Source organism: Opisthocomus hoazin, chromosome 11, assembly GCF_030867145.1.
Source record: "Opisthocomus hoazin isolate bOpiHoa1 chromosome 11, bOpiHoa1.hap1, whole genome shotgun sequence".
Taxonomy (NCBI): domain Eukaryota; kingdom Metazoa; phylum Chordata; class Aves; order Opisthocomiformes; family Opisthocomidae; genus Opisthocomus; species Opisthocomus hoazin.
In genome coordinates this window covers 1,510,097-1,527,393 of record NC_134424.1, presented here as the reverse complement: position 1 = coordinate 1,527,393, position 17,297 = coordinate 1,510,097, and the positions used below count along the sequence as shown (strand labels likewise).

Sequence of the window (17,297 nt, the reverse complement as noted above, 5' to 3'; positions counted from 1 at the left end):
GAAAATTTAGGAGGAGGACTGGCCAATTTCCTAAGCAACAGAACGGACTGACGGTCGGGCTGCTTCTTCCCCTTGCTGTCAGGCAATTCCGTGTCCACTGCAGCTGGGGACTGCGTGGGAGGGTGAAGCTTGCAGGACACGAGCGTTGATTCTCCAGGAAAGCTGACAGTAGCTGTTGTGTAATATGTCCTGATCTCCTGCGTGTCACCAGTCCGCGTGTCACTTCCATTTATTTTCAGTGCTTGTTGTTTCCACAGTGAATTAATATGCAGAGTGCTTCAGATTTCATGAAATACTTCTCCCCACTCCTTTGAACCCTCTAACGAAAGTGTCTGCCAAGCCAGCTCTGCGCTGTACTTGGGGTTTGAAGTCTCTCTTGGTTGTTTCTTTCAACGTGTCAGAGCTCACCTTGCCAAACGTGCAGGCTTGTGAGCAAGGCATTCAAGGGAGGAAAGATAATCGGGATCCATGGCTGCGTTTTGTACGGGGTTAATGGCAAACGGACACGTTCTTGGTGGCTTTTACTGACCTCAACGTGTTGAGGGGCTGCAAAGCTGCCCCAGGGCCCCATCAGCCCCCTGTCGCTCCGGCCCGGCGGGACTGGTCTGCTGGGATCTGGCTGATCTACAGCTCCCATCCCTACCTCCGACAGCCTGCTGGGGTCTTTCACCGAATAGCTGCAGCTGGATGCGTGGTGGGGCTGCTGCAGGTCATTCCAGAGGCAGACCTGGCCTGGGGCAGAGGGGTGATGGAGGCCAGCCTGGTGCTCCGCCATGAGGACCACATGCTGATGAGCAGCAGACAGGCAGGTCTGCTGGGGCTCTAGCTGCGTAGAAAACCCGATAGGAAACTGGAAGTATTGCTCTCCAAACCACATTGTTAAGGGGAGAAGGAGGAGGGAAGAGTATATTCTGGGATATGCATTAAAACCTGCCTCTGCTAAAGCTGTCAGTGGCTTTCACGTCAGATGCTCTAATGTTTGGGTTGGTGTCCTGTAGTTTTCATGTAAGTGCTTTGTCTTACCATATTGCTTTGCCTCAGAGTGAGCTCCATCACCATGAACTATGTGCTCTTCCAGACCGTGATCAGCTCACTGCTCAAGGTGTCCAAAGTCTGCTTCTGCAGACTGACGGGGAGCCTGGGCTGGGTACCCCACGCGCCCGGCTGTATGAATGAGCAGAAGGACAAAGCGTTCCGTGTTTCCTCAGATGCGTACTTGGGTTTGTACGCTATTCATGTCCTACTTAATCTCTTTTTCCTTGTCATTCCTCCCTTCCCGGTCTTTGCACTCAGCCTTGGGTGAAGAAGCCCGCGACCAGAAAGAGGGCTAGGCAAGGCAGGGTGTCTAACTGCGTGTCGGAAGGTGCAGCTTACGCGAGCCTGCTATAGCAAGCTCATCCTTCGATGTGTCTGAGGCCGTGATGTGAAAAACCATCTTACTGCAGGGCTTGCTGCATGAGCAGAGGAACAGGAGCAGACAGGGATGGAGGAGGACTTGCCTAGCCAGTTCTCAGCCTGCATGACTTTAATGCACACCCTTGAAGACCGTGGGATTTTTACTTATTTATTGACTTCAGTGAGAATAGCCCAGGCTTTCACATATATTTGATTTAGTAATGTAATTTCCAAAGACTGGTAGAGACCTTCCACCTTGAAACACAGCTTGCTCTGGCTGTCAAGACTTGTGGCAGCTCCCTTTACTAAAATTATGCTGAAAGAATAAAATGAAATTTATTGCATATTTAATTGGAATTTCACTGCTCTTGTCCATCTGATAGTGAATTGGTCTTCAGCACAAGAAAAAAATAAAAATAGAGAAGATTCTCTTGCAGAACCCGGTTATTGCTGAGGGTAATTATAGGCTGTATATTCAGCTAATGGGGGTTTGAACTGTGTTTCCAAGTACATAGCTTGATAAAAGTGTTTTGTACACTCGGGGAAAGAACCCTGAGTTAATCTCTGGACTTGAAGGGCTCCCAGGGTTTTGACTGGAAAGTCGTCGCGGTCGGTGCCTGGAGGTGTTGGCCATGCATGTCACCGTCCCCCCCCGGAATGCTGCGGGGCTGGGGGGCCGTTCCGGGGCTCAGGAGGATCGGCTGCTCGGGTGGCAGCCGGGCGGGTGGTGGAGGAGGTCTTCGCCTGGCTCGTGGTCCTGCAGGCTTTGCAGCAGATGCAGGAACCCGTGCAGAGGACAACGGACATAGCAGGAACCTTAAGCACCGTCAGCTGTTTACAAAGAACTTAATGCCAGTGGTTGGAACGTTCAAGCAACATCTGGAACAAAAGTTTCAGTAATATTAATGTAAACTATCAATCCCCTTGTGCGCCAGTTTCAACTTGTTGTCTTTTTTTTGTTTGAAATGACCTGATTTTCCCAGAAAGCCTCTTCCTTGCTTTCCATACAGACAGAAATTTAACCTGGTGTGTGTGGAGAGACTGGGATTTCCCAGGATGACGCCCTGTCTGTTCCCCAGCTCAGCAGTGGGCATGCTGATGACAAAAAGGGCATAGAGAGGTAAAACTGTGGGGGCTGCCTGGGTTCTAATAAATCGTGTAATTCGCCTGTCCTTTGGGAAGGTGAAGGTGCAGCTTGTTCTTGCTGTCCTATATGAAAATGTAGACATTTTGCTCTCCTCCAAAGCAAGGAGCCCAAGGAAAGCAAGTGGCTTTTGGTGCTGGTTCTCTCCGTTCGAACCGCTGTCCTCTCGTCTCCCTCGGGAATGAGCGTCTTTCGCTGGAGTTTGCTGTTGGTGCAGATGCAGTCTCCCTGTATCTGTTTGTTAAAACCTCCTTGTTGAGTGAGCCCTTGATGTCATGTTGTCCTTCTCAGGTGGATGAGAAGCTTTTCTGTTACCGATACTCCAAGGCAATAGCCTGCATTCTGCAGGGAGAAGAAAAAAATAATCCCCTAGGAACTTTTTACTTAGTAAAAAACGATTGCAGGGAAAGAAAAGGACTGCAAACAGCAATGGTTCATTGCTCTGACAGAGCTCCCCTTGTTCGGGAAGCGTGGCACATCCTTACACTAAAGGCGTTGTCATCTGCGAGAATGATGTCGTTTTTCTGACCCCCAGAAAAGAAACAATTACTGCAGAACAGACACTGCACACGCACTTAGGCAGCCCAGGCGGCCTTCCTCGGCAGAACAAGCACAGCTAAAATTCAGCAGGGATGTTGTTTCTGTAGAAGCTGAGAGTCCAAGGGCTTCCAGTCGGGGGTGGGACGGAGCCAGGCTGGGCTGGCAGCCCAGTGGGATGTGCTGGCACGTGTGGGCAGATCGGGGCTGCCCCAAAAATGGAGCCTCCTGCTTCGGAAGAGCCGCTCTGGCTTTCTGTCTGGGCTGCAAAGCTTTTCCAACCTCTTTGTTTCTCTTTAATTTCGAGGAGCTGGGGGTTGTTTTCCAGGCCAGGTCAGAGTGGTGATGAGGTTTGTAGCTGATGCCTTCGAAGACGCGTGTCAGACACACTGTGAGGGCTGAGCCGGGCAGGCACTGGCTAAATGGGCATTGCAACCAAAGACCTGCTGCCACCTTCAAAAACCGTGTGGATGTGGCACTTGGGGACATGGTTTAGTAGGCATGGTGGTGTTGGGTTGGAGGTTGGACTTGATGGTCTTAGAGGTCTTTTCCAACCTTACTGATTCTATGATTCTCTTTCAAGAAGAAAGTTCTTGGATACAGCCTTAGTCCACATCCAGAAGTGACTTGGGGCTGAGGGAGCAATACGCTGCCGTTACCGTGCGGGCATTGACCGTTCTGCTCTCCCATCACGGAAGTCAAAACACTTGGGCAGCCCCCTCACCCCGGTCTCTTGCCTTGGGTTTGAGCACTGATTTGTGTTCACAGAGACTGCTTAAAAACACGAACATAGACAAGGTCAGGGATTTTTCCCTCTTGTCTTGGAAGTTATTTCTGTCAAGGTTTTGTGGGCAAGGTCCCAGGAGCTGAGACCAAAGCGTGTGGGAAGGTGGAGATGGTAACACATGCACTCTTCCTCTACAATTAATTTATAAAAACTCTCTCCTCCTGATGCCCCCCAACAATTTTCTGTGCATTATTAGTGAATACAAGGTGAACATATGTTTGAAACAATAACAGGAATGATTTCCAGCCCTGAATTGAAGTAAATGAGTGAAAGCTGCCTGATTTTGGAATATAATTCAGTGGTAATTATATCAGTCAGGCAGAGCACCAGTTGCTTCCTCCTGATCTCCTCGCTCAGCCGTAGTGCTCCGGTGGAAAGCTAACGCATTTAAGGGATTGTGTGGGAAAAGTTTTCTGAATGTGACCACGACATTTCCAGCGGAGCGACGCCATCTCGCCCACACTGTTCCAACCAATTTAAATTGTTACTCTGAAAGGATCCGCAAATTCCATTTCTAAATAATTGTTTACGACCAGTGGCTGCTGTTTACCCAGATACAAGCTCGTATTTTCTCTGTTCAAATTGCACTGCAAAATGATTACTTGGTATCACGCTGTTGCTGGTGCCACGCACACCAAGAGCAGCGGCATCCTCTGGTCAGCTCCAAAGAGGGCAGAATTTCTGGTGGTTTTCTTTTTCTAATTACTTGGAGTGCTGGTCCGGGACTGGTCAGACACTTGCAGGGTTACGATGTCAGGTGTCATCCGAGGTGTGAGTGTCTCTCCGAATGCTTCATGGGCAGTGGTCAAACGTAACAGTAAGACTTGCAGGAGGTGAGTGTCCTCCATCCAGCAACATCAGAACCCACGCTTTCTTTGGCTTATTGCTTGTAGGGCAGTGTATTTACCACCTCCTGCTGCTGGTCAGTCTCTCCTCAGGGATGCAAAGGGCATCGTTGCCACTGCATGGGCATCGTAGGCTCTAGTGGTGCCGCATACATACAACCAAACTTAATTTTAGAACTTGGCCAAATGAGGTTTGAGGCACTTTCATTTTTATAGATAAATGTAAATGCTTCTGTTTTTTCCTGTTGGCTTTCATTATTGAGTGGACTGTAAGTCCGTTCTCATCTGTAGAGGGTAGTAACTCCATGCTGTACTGACAATGAAATGATTTTTAACATTCTTCTAGTTCTGCAAGAAAAAGATTTTCGAGGCTTAGCTGGTAGCTTTGCATCATCTTTTCTGAAATTTAGATCCTCTGTAGACACAAACCAAGGAAAAGAGTGATTATGATCAACTCAAGGGTTTAGTTTAGTTTATCCTTGTGCAAATTCTATCAGGCAAATATCTCTTCCGAAGCAGCTGACCAGCAATAACCCAAAGTAGGTTAAACTATCTTGTGATTATTTTTACAGAATAGTCTGTGTAAAGAGTCGGGAGGTGCTTTACTTCTGTGGCTAATGCCAAATGCTTTCAGATGAGGAATCCTGGCGTGAGCCTGGGTCTGAGCCCTGTGGATCCTTCCGCTGACGTTGTGTTGTGCGTGCTCATGCGATCCCACGCTGTGCATGGTCACCTGCGACCCCGACGCTTCTGCGATGGGGGAATTTGGGTGTAGGTGCTCATGGCTGCCGTTGTCCCGGAGATGGTTCATGGGTGCAGGGTGGCACAGGGCAAACTCCATCGGCCGAGCTCCAGGCTGTGGCCGTGGGTCACGTTTACCTGGATCCCTAAACGAGGTGTTCCCGGGAGCACAGGATGCCCGGGAGGGCTCTGCTCTCGTTTGTGTCCTCTGGGAGCAGATCACTAAATGAGTCAGTCGCTAACATCTGAAGGAGGTGAATTTCTGACTCTGTCTTGCCCTCCTCTGCCTTCTGAGAAATAGGGGGGAAAAAAGCATCAGACCAGGCTGGGCTTCACCTAATTAAAACCCCTTTGCTCTTACAGCCTCAGGAGCTGGCTCCAGAGTTATGGCAGGTAGAGGGCTGTGTACTGTGATTGTCTTCAGCTTGAAAAGTTTACACCAATCTTGCCCTATGATTCATTGATTTAAATCAATTTTCAAAGGAACATCTGCAAGAATTAAAGGATTGTAAAAGTGAATGAGTATTTTTTCTCAATCTATTGTTGATATGACTAGGAAAGGGTGGATGATTTACTCCCTGACAATCTATAATTCTGCTTGTTAATAGGCTGGGTGAAATCCTTCATATTTATGACAAGGGATTACAGGACTCTCCAGTGAATTAGCACAAACCCCAAATGAATCTGCTGCAAGTGGCAGCACAGAGGAGGATTTGTAAGGACCTGAGCAAGGAATTTTCTGGAACAATTTGCAATGATACACTTAAATTTGTGCATATTTCCCTAAGATGAAGTTTAAATATAAAGATTGTATAAATTAATCAACATTTTTTGCATCATAATCATGTGAAGGATGTAGTAATACTAATATTATGGAATTCATACTTAAGAATGGTGCAATCTTTTAGTAAATTAGTAAGGCCAACTGTATTGAGGCCAGCTGTAACTGTAGTTATTTGTTAGGCAAACTCAAAGGAGGATACAAAAATTTGTCCAATAAGCAGTTGTCACCAGCAAGTTAATTGTGCATATTGGCAAAAGGAGCGCATCTTTCAAGAATAACAGATCATCAAAGGAGACTTTGATACATGATTGAAAACATAAAAGAGTTTGAGAAAATTAGCAGATGCCTAAGAAGGGAAACAAAAAATGATCAAAAAGTAGAGGCTAGCCAAAGCAGATAGCTCTGGGAACATCCACAGACTTGATGGATTTCCTGTCCCCAAAATAGGCAAAGCCAACTGAGAGGCAGAAAAAAGATCTGGAGAGGCCCAAATGAAGGCTGGGTGGAGACTGCGCAGTAACAGCCTCATCGGGGCAAGCAAGAGGGGCAGAGTGTGAAAAGCACGGGGAAGTCTTCTAAAAATGAATGACTTGTGGTGAGAGAGTGGGGAAAAAAATCGTGATAAATTATTAGTTTGAAAGCAAAACTTCAAATGAACGTAGCTATGTGCACATGACCTGTATTTCCCAGCAAGGAAAGATCCTCCTAATACTCCCACCAATTTCCCAGCAGTCTTGTTAATTTGATTTGTCTGGAGCAAGGCAAAAGTGGATGATCTGAGAATCTTTAAAATGGTTTGAAGTGGATTCTCCTCTTGAAGCGGTCTGCTGGCAGGATTGGATTGGTGACAGCACCCATGGACACTTGCCAATATCCAGAGAAGAGCGTGAAGTACAGTTTGAGTTTAAAATGTGGTTTTCTAGATGCTGAAACTTATTGGAATCGCTGTCAGATTGCCCTCGTTCCTGCACCGTGGTCAGCAATGAGACTTCTGCTGACGTCTCGAGACCTGCGTATCGAGTTTTGGGGTGGCCCAAGGACCATGGATGAGCCCGGAGGGCTGGAGAGCAGCCTCATCCCTGCTCCTGGCAGCGCTTTCCCCATCCCTGCCCGGACACAGACACGGCCCGGGCTGGAAGTTGGAAGCAGCGATGATGCAGGTCCCGCGTAGCAGCTCTGCAGCAGCCGCAGAGACCCGTGCGAGGGTGGGATGTCTCCATCCACGCGCGCCGTGCCATCGCGTCATCCCGGTGCAACCGCCCGGGGGGGATGTGGTGTGGCTGGAGGTCGATGCTTGCACCTCCGGATTTCGTTAGAATCCCTGGTCCTGCTTCAGCAGGGATGGCTGGTTGTACTGGGAGTGTGGCTGGGGTTCCTGCGTACCTCGCTGGTGTAAAGGAGTAATTTAATTAGCCAGATGTAGAACATACAGGATGGAGAGACTCTTCATAAATTAACAATGGTGCTGTGAAGTAATTAGAGAATTTTCTCATGTCCTAAGCCGCAGAAGAATAATTGTAGAGTTTTTACGTGTTATAGGAAAAAAAGCCCTGATTAAATTGTACACCACTAATATTTAATTTGGGCCCCTTTAGCCTTAGTAACAATGCACTCAGTGTTATTTTGTCGCTTCATTGCCATCTTTGTCGTCAGGGGACAGAGATGAGAAGAATACATACAGCTTTAGATGAGGGGAGGAGCGCGACAAATTGCGTATATTTGACTCTGTTTGTAATAATTTTCCAGAATGTTGCGACTGTGAACAGCATTTGCTCCAAGTCGACGCCGTGTCTGTCTGTCTCACACGTGCACGCTCGTTCTCTCTCTTTGTGAGGGTGACGGGAGGAGGTGGTGGCATCTGCTCAGGGGTTTGAAGTCCAGAGGAGGGCACTTGTCTGCTCTGCTCTGTTAATGCCCCTTCTGTGAGCATCTGGCTCAATGAGGAGCCGTTGTTCTGGTCCTCTGGGTCTTCAGAGGTTGAAGACTTCCAGGGCGTGTGTGAAATGTGCGCTGTAACCACCTCTGCACATGAGATCCGTGTCTTTGTCATGAAGAACCTCACCATGTTGCAAGGGAAGGGTCGGTGGGAGGCAAAGCGGGTGTTGGGCGGTTTGACGTTGTTTGACGAGGCAGTGAGAAGCGGCGGTGCAAACCTGGGCTCTTGACACCACACGCGTGTGCTGAAACCAGTAGCTAAAAAAAATCCGTGTCGACACAGGCCATGCCTCGAAATTGCTGGGAACCCTTCTGTTGATGAAAAGGGTGGAGAGCTGAGGCCAGGGAGTCACCTGGGAGGTGCAGCTCCTTCCGCAGGGTCCGTGAGAGCTGCTGGCAGCGGGCAGCTGCCTGTAGATGGGTTTGCACCATCACGCTGGGAAAGTTTGTTCCTCACATTCCAGATAGCACGGACAACAGGAGGAGGACATCTTTCATGGATTTCTCTGGTGAATCCGATGTTTGCTGGCAGCATCTACTAACTGTTCACGTTTGAGGGAAGGGAGGAGAGGAGATGTCCACATCGTCTGAGTAGTTTGGAAAGCAGCAGCCACTTTGGGTAAAAAGAAAGCCTTTTCCAAACTGCAGCTGAGTGTGACAATGTTGGGATGATAATCGCCTTGCCCCCACGGAGTAAAATGCTTTCTAGGTGGGGGAAAGAGGTTCTCTTGGCTGAGGCAGGGCAGGGGCCCGGCAGGCAGCGTGGTGCATCGCTCGGTTCGGGGCAGCTGCCCGCGCCGGGCTGAGGGCTGTGTGCGGCTGCTCTGCTGCGGCGTCCGGCCGGAGGAATCTCATACCCAGCTCCTTTTGCTTGTTATCCAGATAGCCTTTCTTGGACCGGGTTGGTATTTGGATTTAAGATGGTCCAGCGCCACAGCCAGACTGGCCGTGTAACCTCAGAGGCAGCAGTAGCTGTGCAGTGTCTGTCACCACCCCGTGATCCCGGGCGCAGGTTGCCATACCCATGGCGAGCCTTCCACTCCAGTGATGGCTGTCGATCCAAAACGCCGTTGGATTAGACCCAGTGTGAAAACCAGCTTGCTGGAGGAAAAAAAAGTCACACTCTGGTTTCATATTACTGCTTTTGATGGAAAAAGAGGTCCATAAGCCTAGATGTTCTCCTGGAGAATGCAGCATCCTTAGGCTCCTTTTGGTTTGGTTTGATGCAAAGTGATGCCGTCTGCAGAAGAACAGAGCCTTGCGGAGGTCAGCGGCTGCGGCTCTGCTCACCCAGGGGCCACGGGCACCGGCAGTGCCCACGGCGAGGGGCTCAGCCCTGGGGGGACGTGGCAACCAGCCCTGCATGCCCCCCGTGCTGGGGACAGCCTGTCGGAAACCCCTGGGACATCAGGGCGCTTCGGCAGGGTCACAGCCGGGGACCCCGGGGACACCCCAGGTTTCTTACGGAGGGGAAAGGCTGAGGGTGAGGTGGGGAGATGTTTGCATAGGGGCGTTTTGCAACAGCGCGTGCGTGTGGCTGAGCTTTCGTTCCTGGAAAGCGCTGAGGTTTCTGCCTCTGTGACTCATTCTCCCACAAAGCTGCTCTGCCCACCGTGAAACTGGAGACTGTCCGTCTTCTGTTAGAGCACTGCTGTGAGTTTTTTTTATAATTACCACTTTTTAGTGAAGTTTTTGATTCTCAGGATTTGCTGAACAAAATCCAAGCTTCTGTTTTCTGTGAGGAAGCTCCGATCTGTGCCGGCCTGCCGGCCCGGGACTCCAGAGGGACACCCGAAGCTGCGCTCCCAGCGCCAGGTGCCCACCGGTGACATCCAGGTGCTCACGCGCTCACTGCCTGCGCTTCGCGAGAGAACGGCTTCGTTCCTGGTTTCCCCTCAGTTACTCAGTTCTGTTTGTTGTGGTGCAGCTTGCTTGGGAACGTCTGAGGGCTTAGAGTCCCTTGCAAGGGTTTTATCTTAGCTGCAGTGTAAGACATTTCATAACCTTGTGAATCTCCTAAACTGACAGACATCACTGCATCCTAACGACGGTTCCTTTAGGGTGTGATGTAGAATGCATTTAAACGCTTTCACCAAGCTTGGGAGAGATGTGGGTTCCCTACGGGGGGGACCTAGAAGGGTAAGGATGGGAACATTCTAGCAGAATAGATAGTTTTTAGTAAAAGAGAGATTTTTGCACATCTATTGTGTGAATTGCAATCTATTCTAAGAATTGAAGGTAATAAAATACCAGTGGTAACCATTATGTGTAAATTCCCTGCCTTAATTTTGTGCATAAGAGGCAATACACGGCAGTACCAATTATCCTGTATTCTCCATTTGCAGAGGTAGCACTAAAGATAATGCCGATGTTCCTCATTGCAAATTCTACTATCTCTAAAAAGAAACAGTTAATTAACCCCATAAAACCATTAGTAGATCATTCATAGTATTTAAGAGACATCTGGGATCTGGGAGAGATACTTTTGACGGTAGAAGCCAGCCAGATTAGCTTCAGGTTGCTCAAAAATGGTGGCTTCATATAGGCAAATAGTAAATAACAAAGTAAATAACGTTGTTAATGATCAGCGCCGGGTAGGAAGGGTGTAGTCATGGCCAGACATCTCAAAAAGAAAAAAACAGTGTACTTCTGTGATACTGTGGCACCTTTTATGATATTGCTGTAACTTAGTGAATTTTCATGCAAGGCAGTGCCCCTTGCGAATCGCGTGTCCTGTCGGCAGAAGGACGTCGTTGAGTCACATCAGCGTCCTGGTTTTCGACAGAGTGGAGTGTGAAGGCTCCTTGTACTTCCTCACTCAAAGCAACTGCCTTGTCTCAGGGGTTAATTCACATCAAACAGCCGAAGAAGAACATTTCATAACTATTTCTTTTGGCAAGGAATAAAAATTCCCAGAAAACAAATACGCCAAAGCGAAGAAAGGCAAACTGTAGAAACACACTGGGCAATGCTGATTTTGGGAGTAGAACAGAGATAGTGGTCACTAAAGATGTCTTTAAGATTGTACTTGCGGTTCTTCCAAATAACAATTTTAATGTAGTGTGGTTGGATTGGGGGTTTCTGTGTTGCAACAGCAGAGCAGCAGCTCCTGGGTTTCCCAGGAAGCTGTCCCTGCACACCCCAGTAAGCCCAGTTCCCCCGAAACAGCCTGGTGCCAGCGTCGTGTCCCCACCTCCAGCCTGCCTCCCCTCATCCTCTTAGCCCTTCTCCTCATCCCATTTTCTTATTCTTCTGCATGGGAAGTAAGGCATTTCAGATGTCCATTGGAACTGATTTTTTTCTTCTTTTTTTTTTTTTGTAAAGCTGCCATCAACTATTTATAAATGATTATACAGATGATGGAGGAAATTAATCTGCTAACCAGATAAAGAGAGTAATATGTGGCTCATTTACTCTCCTCTTTTCCTGGCTTTCTCCAAAATCAATTGGATTCTGCCTGCTGATGCCTGCTTAATTCCCAGGCGTTTCTGAGTGGATCAGATATGTCATTCAGAAGTTATTACAGCCCATCCGAAAAGAGACGCAATTTCTCAAGGTTAGGCGATCATTAAGGCCTGACTTGACTTAAACTTTTTGTAGCAGAAAATGATCTTTTTCTAAGGGATTTTAAAACTTACTGTATTAATGCATTGTAGGGAAATATGAATTTCTGTAAAATCGAATAGAGATCTTAAATCTGTAAGAGAATCTTAGAACTTATGTGTAACACTTGCTCTCTCTAACAAATTCTAAATCTGTAGGGTTTTAGAGTAGTAGTTGAGAATATTACGTAGAATAAAAGGGGTTTTTAGCAGCTACAGCCCTTTAACATTTTCAGGTTTTGCAGTTAATACTGATGATCCTGCTCCTGGGGCCAGCTCTCCTGGTGTCTTCCTCCTTCCCTTCCAGTCTCTGCATCTGGCACTAATGCTTGGTGCTTGGGCCATTCCTGGTTTATTACTTCTGGATATCATTGGGCAATTTAATGAAGTCTCAGTGTTAGTAACTGCTCCTGGGGAAGGAGTCTTTACTCTGTGTTCAGCCTTGACCTCTCCATGCGTGTTCAATCTTCATCTGCCCCATCAGCTTTTGTTATGAATCATCTGCCAGTTTTAACACAACGAGAACTAAACATCCAAAACCAGTTGCTCCAGCAAATCTTGACCGTCTGTCCCCTGCTCCAAGCCATGCAATGACCTTTCCTTATTTCCTATATTATCTTTACGTTGGTTTTTGCCTTCAAGGTACTTCTCAATTTACCTGTGGCCTGTTCTTGGCTCTGTTCAGTTTGCCGTTTCCCTCTCTTCCCTCCAGTGCCCCACTTGAGAGTCCTGTCTGTTCCCTCCAGGTTTCTCCTCCTCCCACCCTGGCTATGATCTGTGCCAAGCAGTGTCCAATAGAAGGAGATGCAAGTCAAGATTTTTAAAGTTCAGCAAACCACAATCCAGAATTATTAAAAGTCATCAAAAGTGTTTAAATCACAGGTTTACGTGCATTTACAAGGACCTGCTTTGTCCGATGAGACAAGGGGGTGCTAAGAAGAGATAAAGAGGCAGTAATGAGAGCATGGGAGTAACATTCAGGTCAGCATAAAGCTTTCTGTTTCTTATAATATCCGCCTGTTTTCTACCCGTCTGCACAGACAAATACCAGGGAGTGGAGCTTGGAATAGGACACACAGATCCTATCCATCTGCTCCAAGTCATTACAAAACTCTTCCTCCTACACACAGAGAAGGAAAAAAAAGATAAAGGACTCGTGGAGGAAAAAGGCCCCAAGCATGATCTGCAGGTGGGTCAGAGGCTTGGGTGCTCGTCTGCCCTGCGGACACAGCACCAGGAGAAGAGGAGAAGTTCTCACGCTGGTCATGTGTTGAGCTTCTATGAAGAGAAGGACTCATTGAGCTGTAGAAACTGGCAGCAAAACTATGAAACAATCCCCCCCCCAGCCTGGAGCGACGGAAGGCAGCACCTCCGACGCTTCCCGCAGCCGAGGAAAGCAGGGACACGCAGCATACGCTAACCCGCGGGTGCCAGCTCTCGTCGCGCCCTTTCCTCGCATGGCGTTGTCAAAATCGCTGTCGAAAGGATGCTTGAAGGCAAGTGAGCTGGTTCCGCCGTCGGCAACGCGATAGCGGCCGGGGCTGGCCCCTTAGCAGCCTGTGCGCTTTGCCCACCGCTGTCGGAGCCTTCCAGTCACCGTCCGTAGCACATCGTGTAAGCAAATGTAGTTTTGGGTTTTTTGTCTCTGATGCAAACATAATTAATACGACTGATCTTTCGCCTTCATTGGTTTGGGATTTTATTCTTAGCTCGTAGATCCCCTGTTGTATGAATTGTGACCTCCATTGGTGTTTTCAGAGTATCTAAGGTAGTGGGGACTCACTGAGCTGTAGATAGCATCGTATTTTTATCAGCATTAATAATGTTGTCTGTCTATTGCAAAGCTGCCTTCTGTAGCCAAACTGCAGATTACTTACACGACATTTTTGGGAGAGAATTTTTTCTTTATTTGGGCTATAATCTATCGACTTTGTCTTTTGAATGCTGGCCTGTGTATTCTATTCATTCGATGTTGAAAGAGCCCTTTTAATGTTTAAAAAATGAGTATCAGAAGCAGTAGAAAAAAGGATGAGTGTTGCCAAAAAACAATAGCCATCTGGCTGTTTCTGCTCTGCCACCTGTGTGCGGTTTATATGGCCTATTCATTAGAGAAAGACCCTGCTTCTGTCTTTCCCCACTTCAGGATGATGGGAAAAACCTGTTTAAATCCAATGCTTATCTTACTGCGCAAAGCTTAGAAACAAATTACTATTTTGTGTTTGTGCGTAAAATGCTCTATATGTTATAATCTCAAAGAGGGCAATATCTGTGTAGGGGAATGGCTGAGTTGTACTGAGCACCTGCTAGAGCATCTCTGATGAAAAGCGTGTAGAAATGCACCGGACGGGTCATGTTTTCCATTAAAAAAAAAAATTCTCAGTGCATGTTTTGGCGCTTTGGTTGCGTGGTGAAGAGCAAGAGAAGGGAAGATGGGAGAAGGGCTGAGGAGGCAATGCTAGTCTGGGTTTGAGGTAGTGAAGGAGGAGTATTGGAGCAGCAGACAGCGGAGAGTATGGAAAAGCCAAGGAGGAGGTGAGCCCGGGCAGGGGGAGAGCTGAGGTTGGGGCGGCTTGGGAAGAGCTGCGCGAGCAGGGGGATGGAGAAGGGGGGATGCTGCGGGCTGGGGAGCAATGTCACCCATCGGGGGACTGACTGCGGGGCTTCGCTTTCCCTCCTCTCCTTGCTGTGGTTGTATACTGTGAATGTGACTTCCTAGTGTTTTCCCCACTGTAGTAACTCGCAGCTTTAGGTCGTAAGAAAGTGTTCCTTCATTCCCCAGCGCGGGTGTGAAAGCACATCCCAAGGCGTGCCGCCCCGGGGAGCGCTTACCTGTTTGCTGCCCGGCGGCGTGGCATGGGCACAACGTGGCGGTTCCTCTGTCGGTGTGCTTGGCTTCTCATCCCTCTCTGCGTCTCCGGGCTCCTGCAGGCACCGAGAGCCGTCAGCACCTCCGGATCTCCCTGCTGCACTCCCAGCTTTCCTCATTTTGTAACTCGTCTCACCCTTGACTAGAAAGGAGCGAATGGGTCATCCCGGCGTGGTCCGCTACGCGATGCAGGCTGCCAAGAAAGCCAATGGGATCCTGGGGTGCATCAAGAGGAGCGTGGCCAGCAGGACGAGGGAGGTTCTCCTTCCCCTCTACACTGCCCTGGTGAGGCCTCATCTAGAGTACTGTGTCCAGTTCTGGGCTCCCCAGTTCAAGAAGGATGAAGAGCTACTGGAGAGAGTCCAGCGGAGGGCTACGAGGATGGTGAGGGGACTGGAACATCTCCCCTACGAGGAGAGGTTGAGGGAACTGGGCTTATTCAGCCTGGAGAAGAGAAGGCTGCGAGGGGACCTTATAAATGCTTACAAATATCTGCAGGGTGGGTGTCAGGAGGATGGGGCCAAGGTCTTTCCAGTGGTGCCCAGTGACAGGACAAGGGGCAATGGGCACAAACTGAGGCACAGGAAGTTCCGTCTGAACATGAGGAAGAACTTCTTCCCTCTGAGGGTGACGGAGCACTGGCCCAGGCTGCATAGGGAGGTTGTGGAGTCTCCTTCTCTGGAGATATTCCAGCCCCGCCTGGACAAGGTCCTGTGCAGCCTGCTGTGGGTGACCCTGCTTGGGCAGGGGGTTGGACTGGGTGACCCACAGAGGTCCCTTCCAACCCCTACTATTCTGTGATTCTGTGATTCTGTAACCAGACACATTCGGGCGCACGAGTCGCGCCGTGTCAGGAGTCCCCGATGCCGGGACCGACCCGGGCCAGCCCTGCCTGCCCGAGGCACGGCCCCAGGCTTGCTGTGGCCGGGAGCTCAGCAGACCTCTTGTGCCGCATGGCTTGGCCTCACTCTTGCAGCTTGAAGGGTGATCAAGGTATAGAATAGAAATAAAATTAAAAAAAAAAATAACAATGCTTTTCTTCATGAGCGAGGAAGGAAGGGGGAAGCTGAGATTTAAAGCATCCCATGTCAGGCTTCAGTATTTGTACTCTAATCTGGGGACGGGCCAGGAGGCAGGGTACATACTCTGCATTTAAAACCACGTAACTGAAGTGAAGTTATAAAAAAAAGAAAAAAACCCCACACTTTCATCTTCTCAGGCTTTGATATCCTTCCTTATCTGACCTATTCCAAAAGTATTTTAATTTAAACTGGCAGGAATGTATGTCCACCGTGATGGGACTTCACTGAGAAGGAGTCCTGCCTGTGATTTTCTCCGGTATTAATGAAGCGTGATTAAGGTTTACTCAAAACCTTGTCACTGCCGGAATGCTGCACAAGGGTGATGTCTTATGTCGTTACTGGTGGGTTCTTATGGGGAATGCTTGGACATTAAAATGATGCTTATGTTAGAACAGCGTTACACTGGCACCCATGCTCTGCTAAGGATACAAGAGCGCTTTGTAGAGAAATAACTGTATATTCAAAATTGTATGCATAGAAGATATATCCTCCTCGTTAAAGGCAGACTTTGCTTTTCACTTTCCACATATTATCTAGGAAGTAAGGAATCGTTTGGCTGGCTTTTGGTCAGCAAACCGCTGCCCTGTGTTGTGCCTCCCTTCCGGCAGTGTTACAAACGTACTTTGTGTGCAGACTTCGGGAAAATCCTCTCCCTGCTGGAATTGTCTCAAGCAGTGGAATAACGCTGGTATCAGTGGGTTTAGCTCAGCCCCGGGAATGGTCAAAAGACAAATCAGAATTGGGGAAAAACGGGCATTTTTTTTCCCCTCCTCCTTTTTAATCAGGAGCAAGAAACCCAACTCGTCTGCATCGCTGTGTCGGGTTGCGGCGGAGCGGCTCGACGCCGGGGTGGGGGCTGGCTGCCCGCTGCGGTCAGTCGAGGCGTTCAGCTGGTGAGCGTGCAGGAGCAGGTGACAGCAGCTAGGTTGTGTCCCTGTCAAGTCAGAGAGCCCAGAATACTGATAAGCCATCAAGTCATTACAGCCCATTTCGAATGGAGTCACTTCAAATGAATGGAAATTAATGGAAAGGGATAATGGAAATCATTGGCTTCAACAGAGATATAATGTATTTGGTTTACATGTGTCTTAATGGAAATTGATGATCCTCATTTTGAGTTTAATGGAATTCCTGCAGTCTTCTTGGAGTGGAATAGAAAATAATATTCTGTAATTGAAAATCAATTCAGATAATTCCTATTAATAATTAACGCTCCTATCTCGGAATCGTCTAACATCTATAATTTAGTGCAAGGGGAAGAAGTACATCTGACGGTGAGGTGAGGCTCAGTTCTGGATTTCAGGTGTGCAGTCTGCTGAGAAAATGCGGCGTTGAGCTGATCTTCCCTGGGTGGCGAGCAAGCAGCTCTCTGGAGGCGAGCTGAAGGGACTGGGCTCCGTGGTGTAGTCACCGACGCCGAGAGGTTTTCCCGGTTACTCGTGGCGTTGCACCTGACCTTTTGCCCGTCGGTGTTAAGCAAAATAGAGTGGGTCTGCCTGCGATGTGCATTTAGGTGCCAGATCAAGAAAAACCCACTCGGAGCTGCTCCAACTCAATGCTTAACTCCAGCAGAATTTGA

At 48.5% G+C, this 17,297-nt stretch overlaps 1 protein-coding gene across 3 annotated transcripts in view; it reads left to right on the top strand.

The window, feature by feature from the left end:
• GRM7 (glutamate metabotropic receptor 7) overlaps positions 1-17,297 on the top strand; it is a 310,746-nt gene that overhangs the window by 42,954 nt on the left and 250,495 nt on the right. The gene's annotated exons all lie outside the window — the stretch shown is intronic.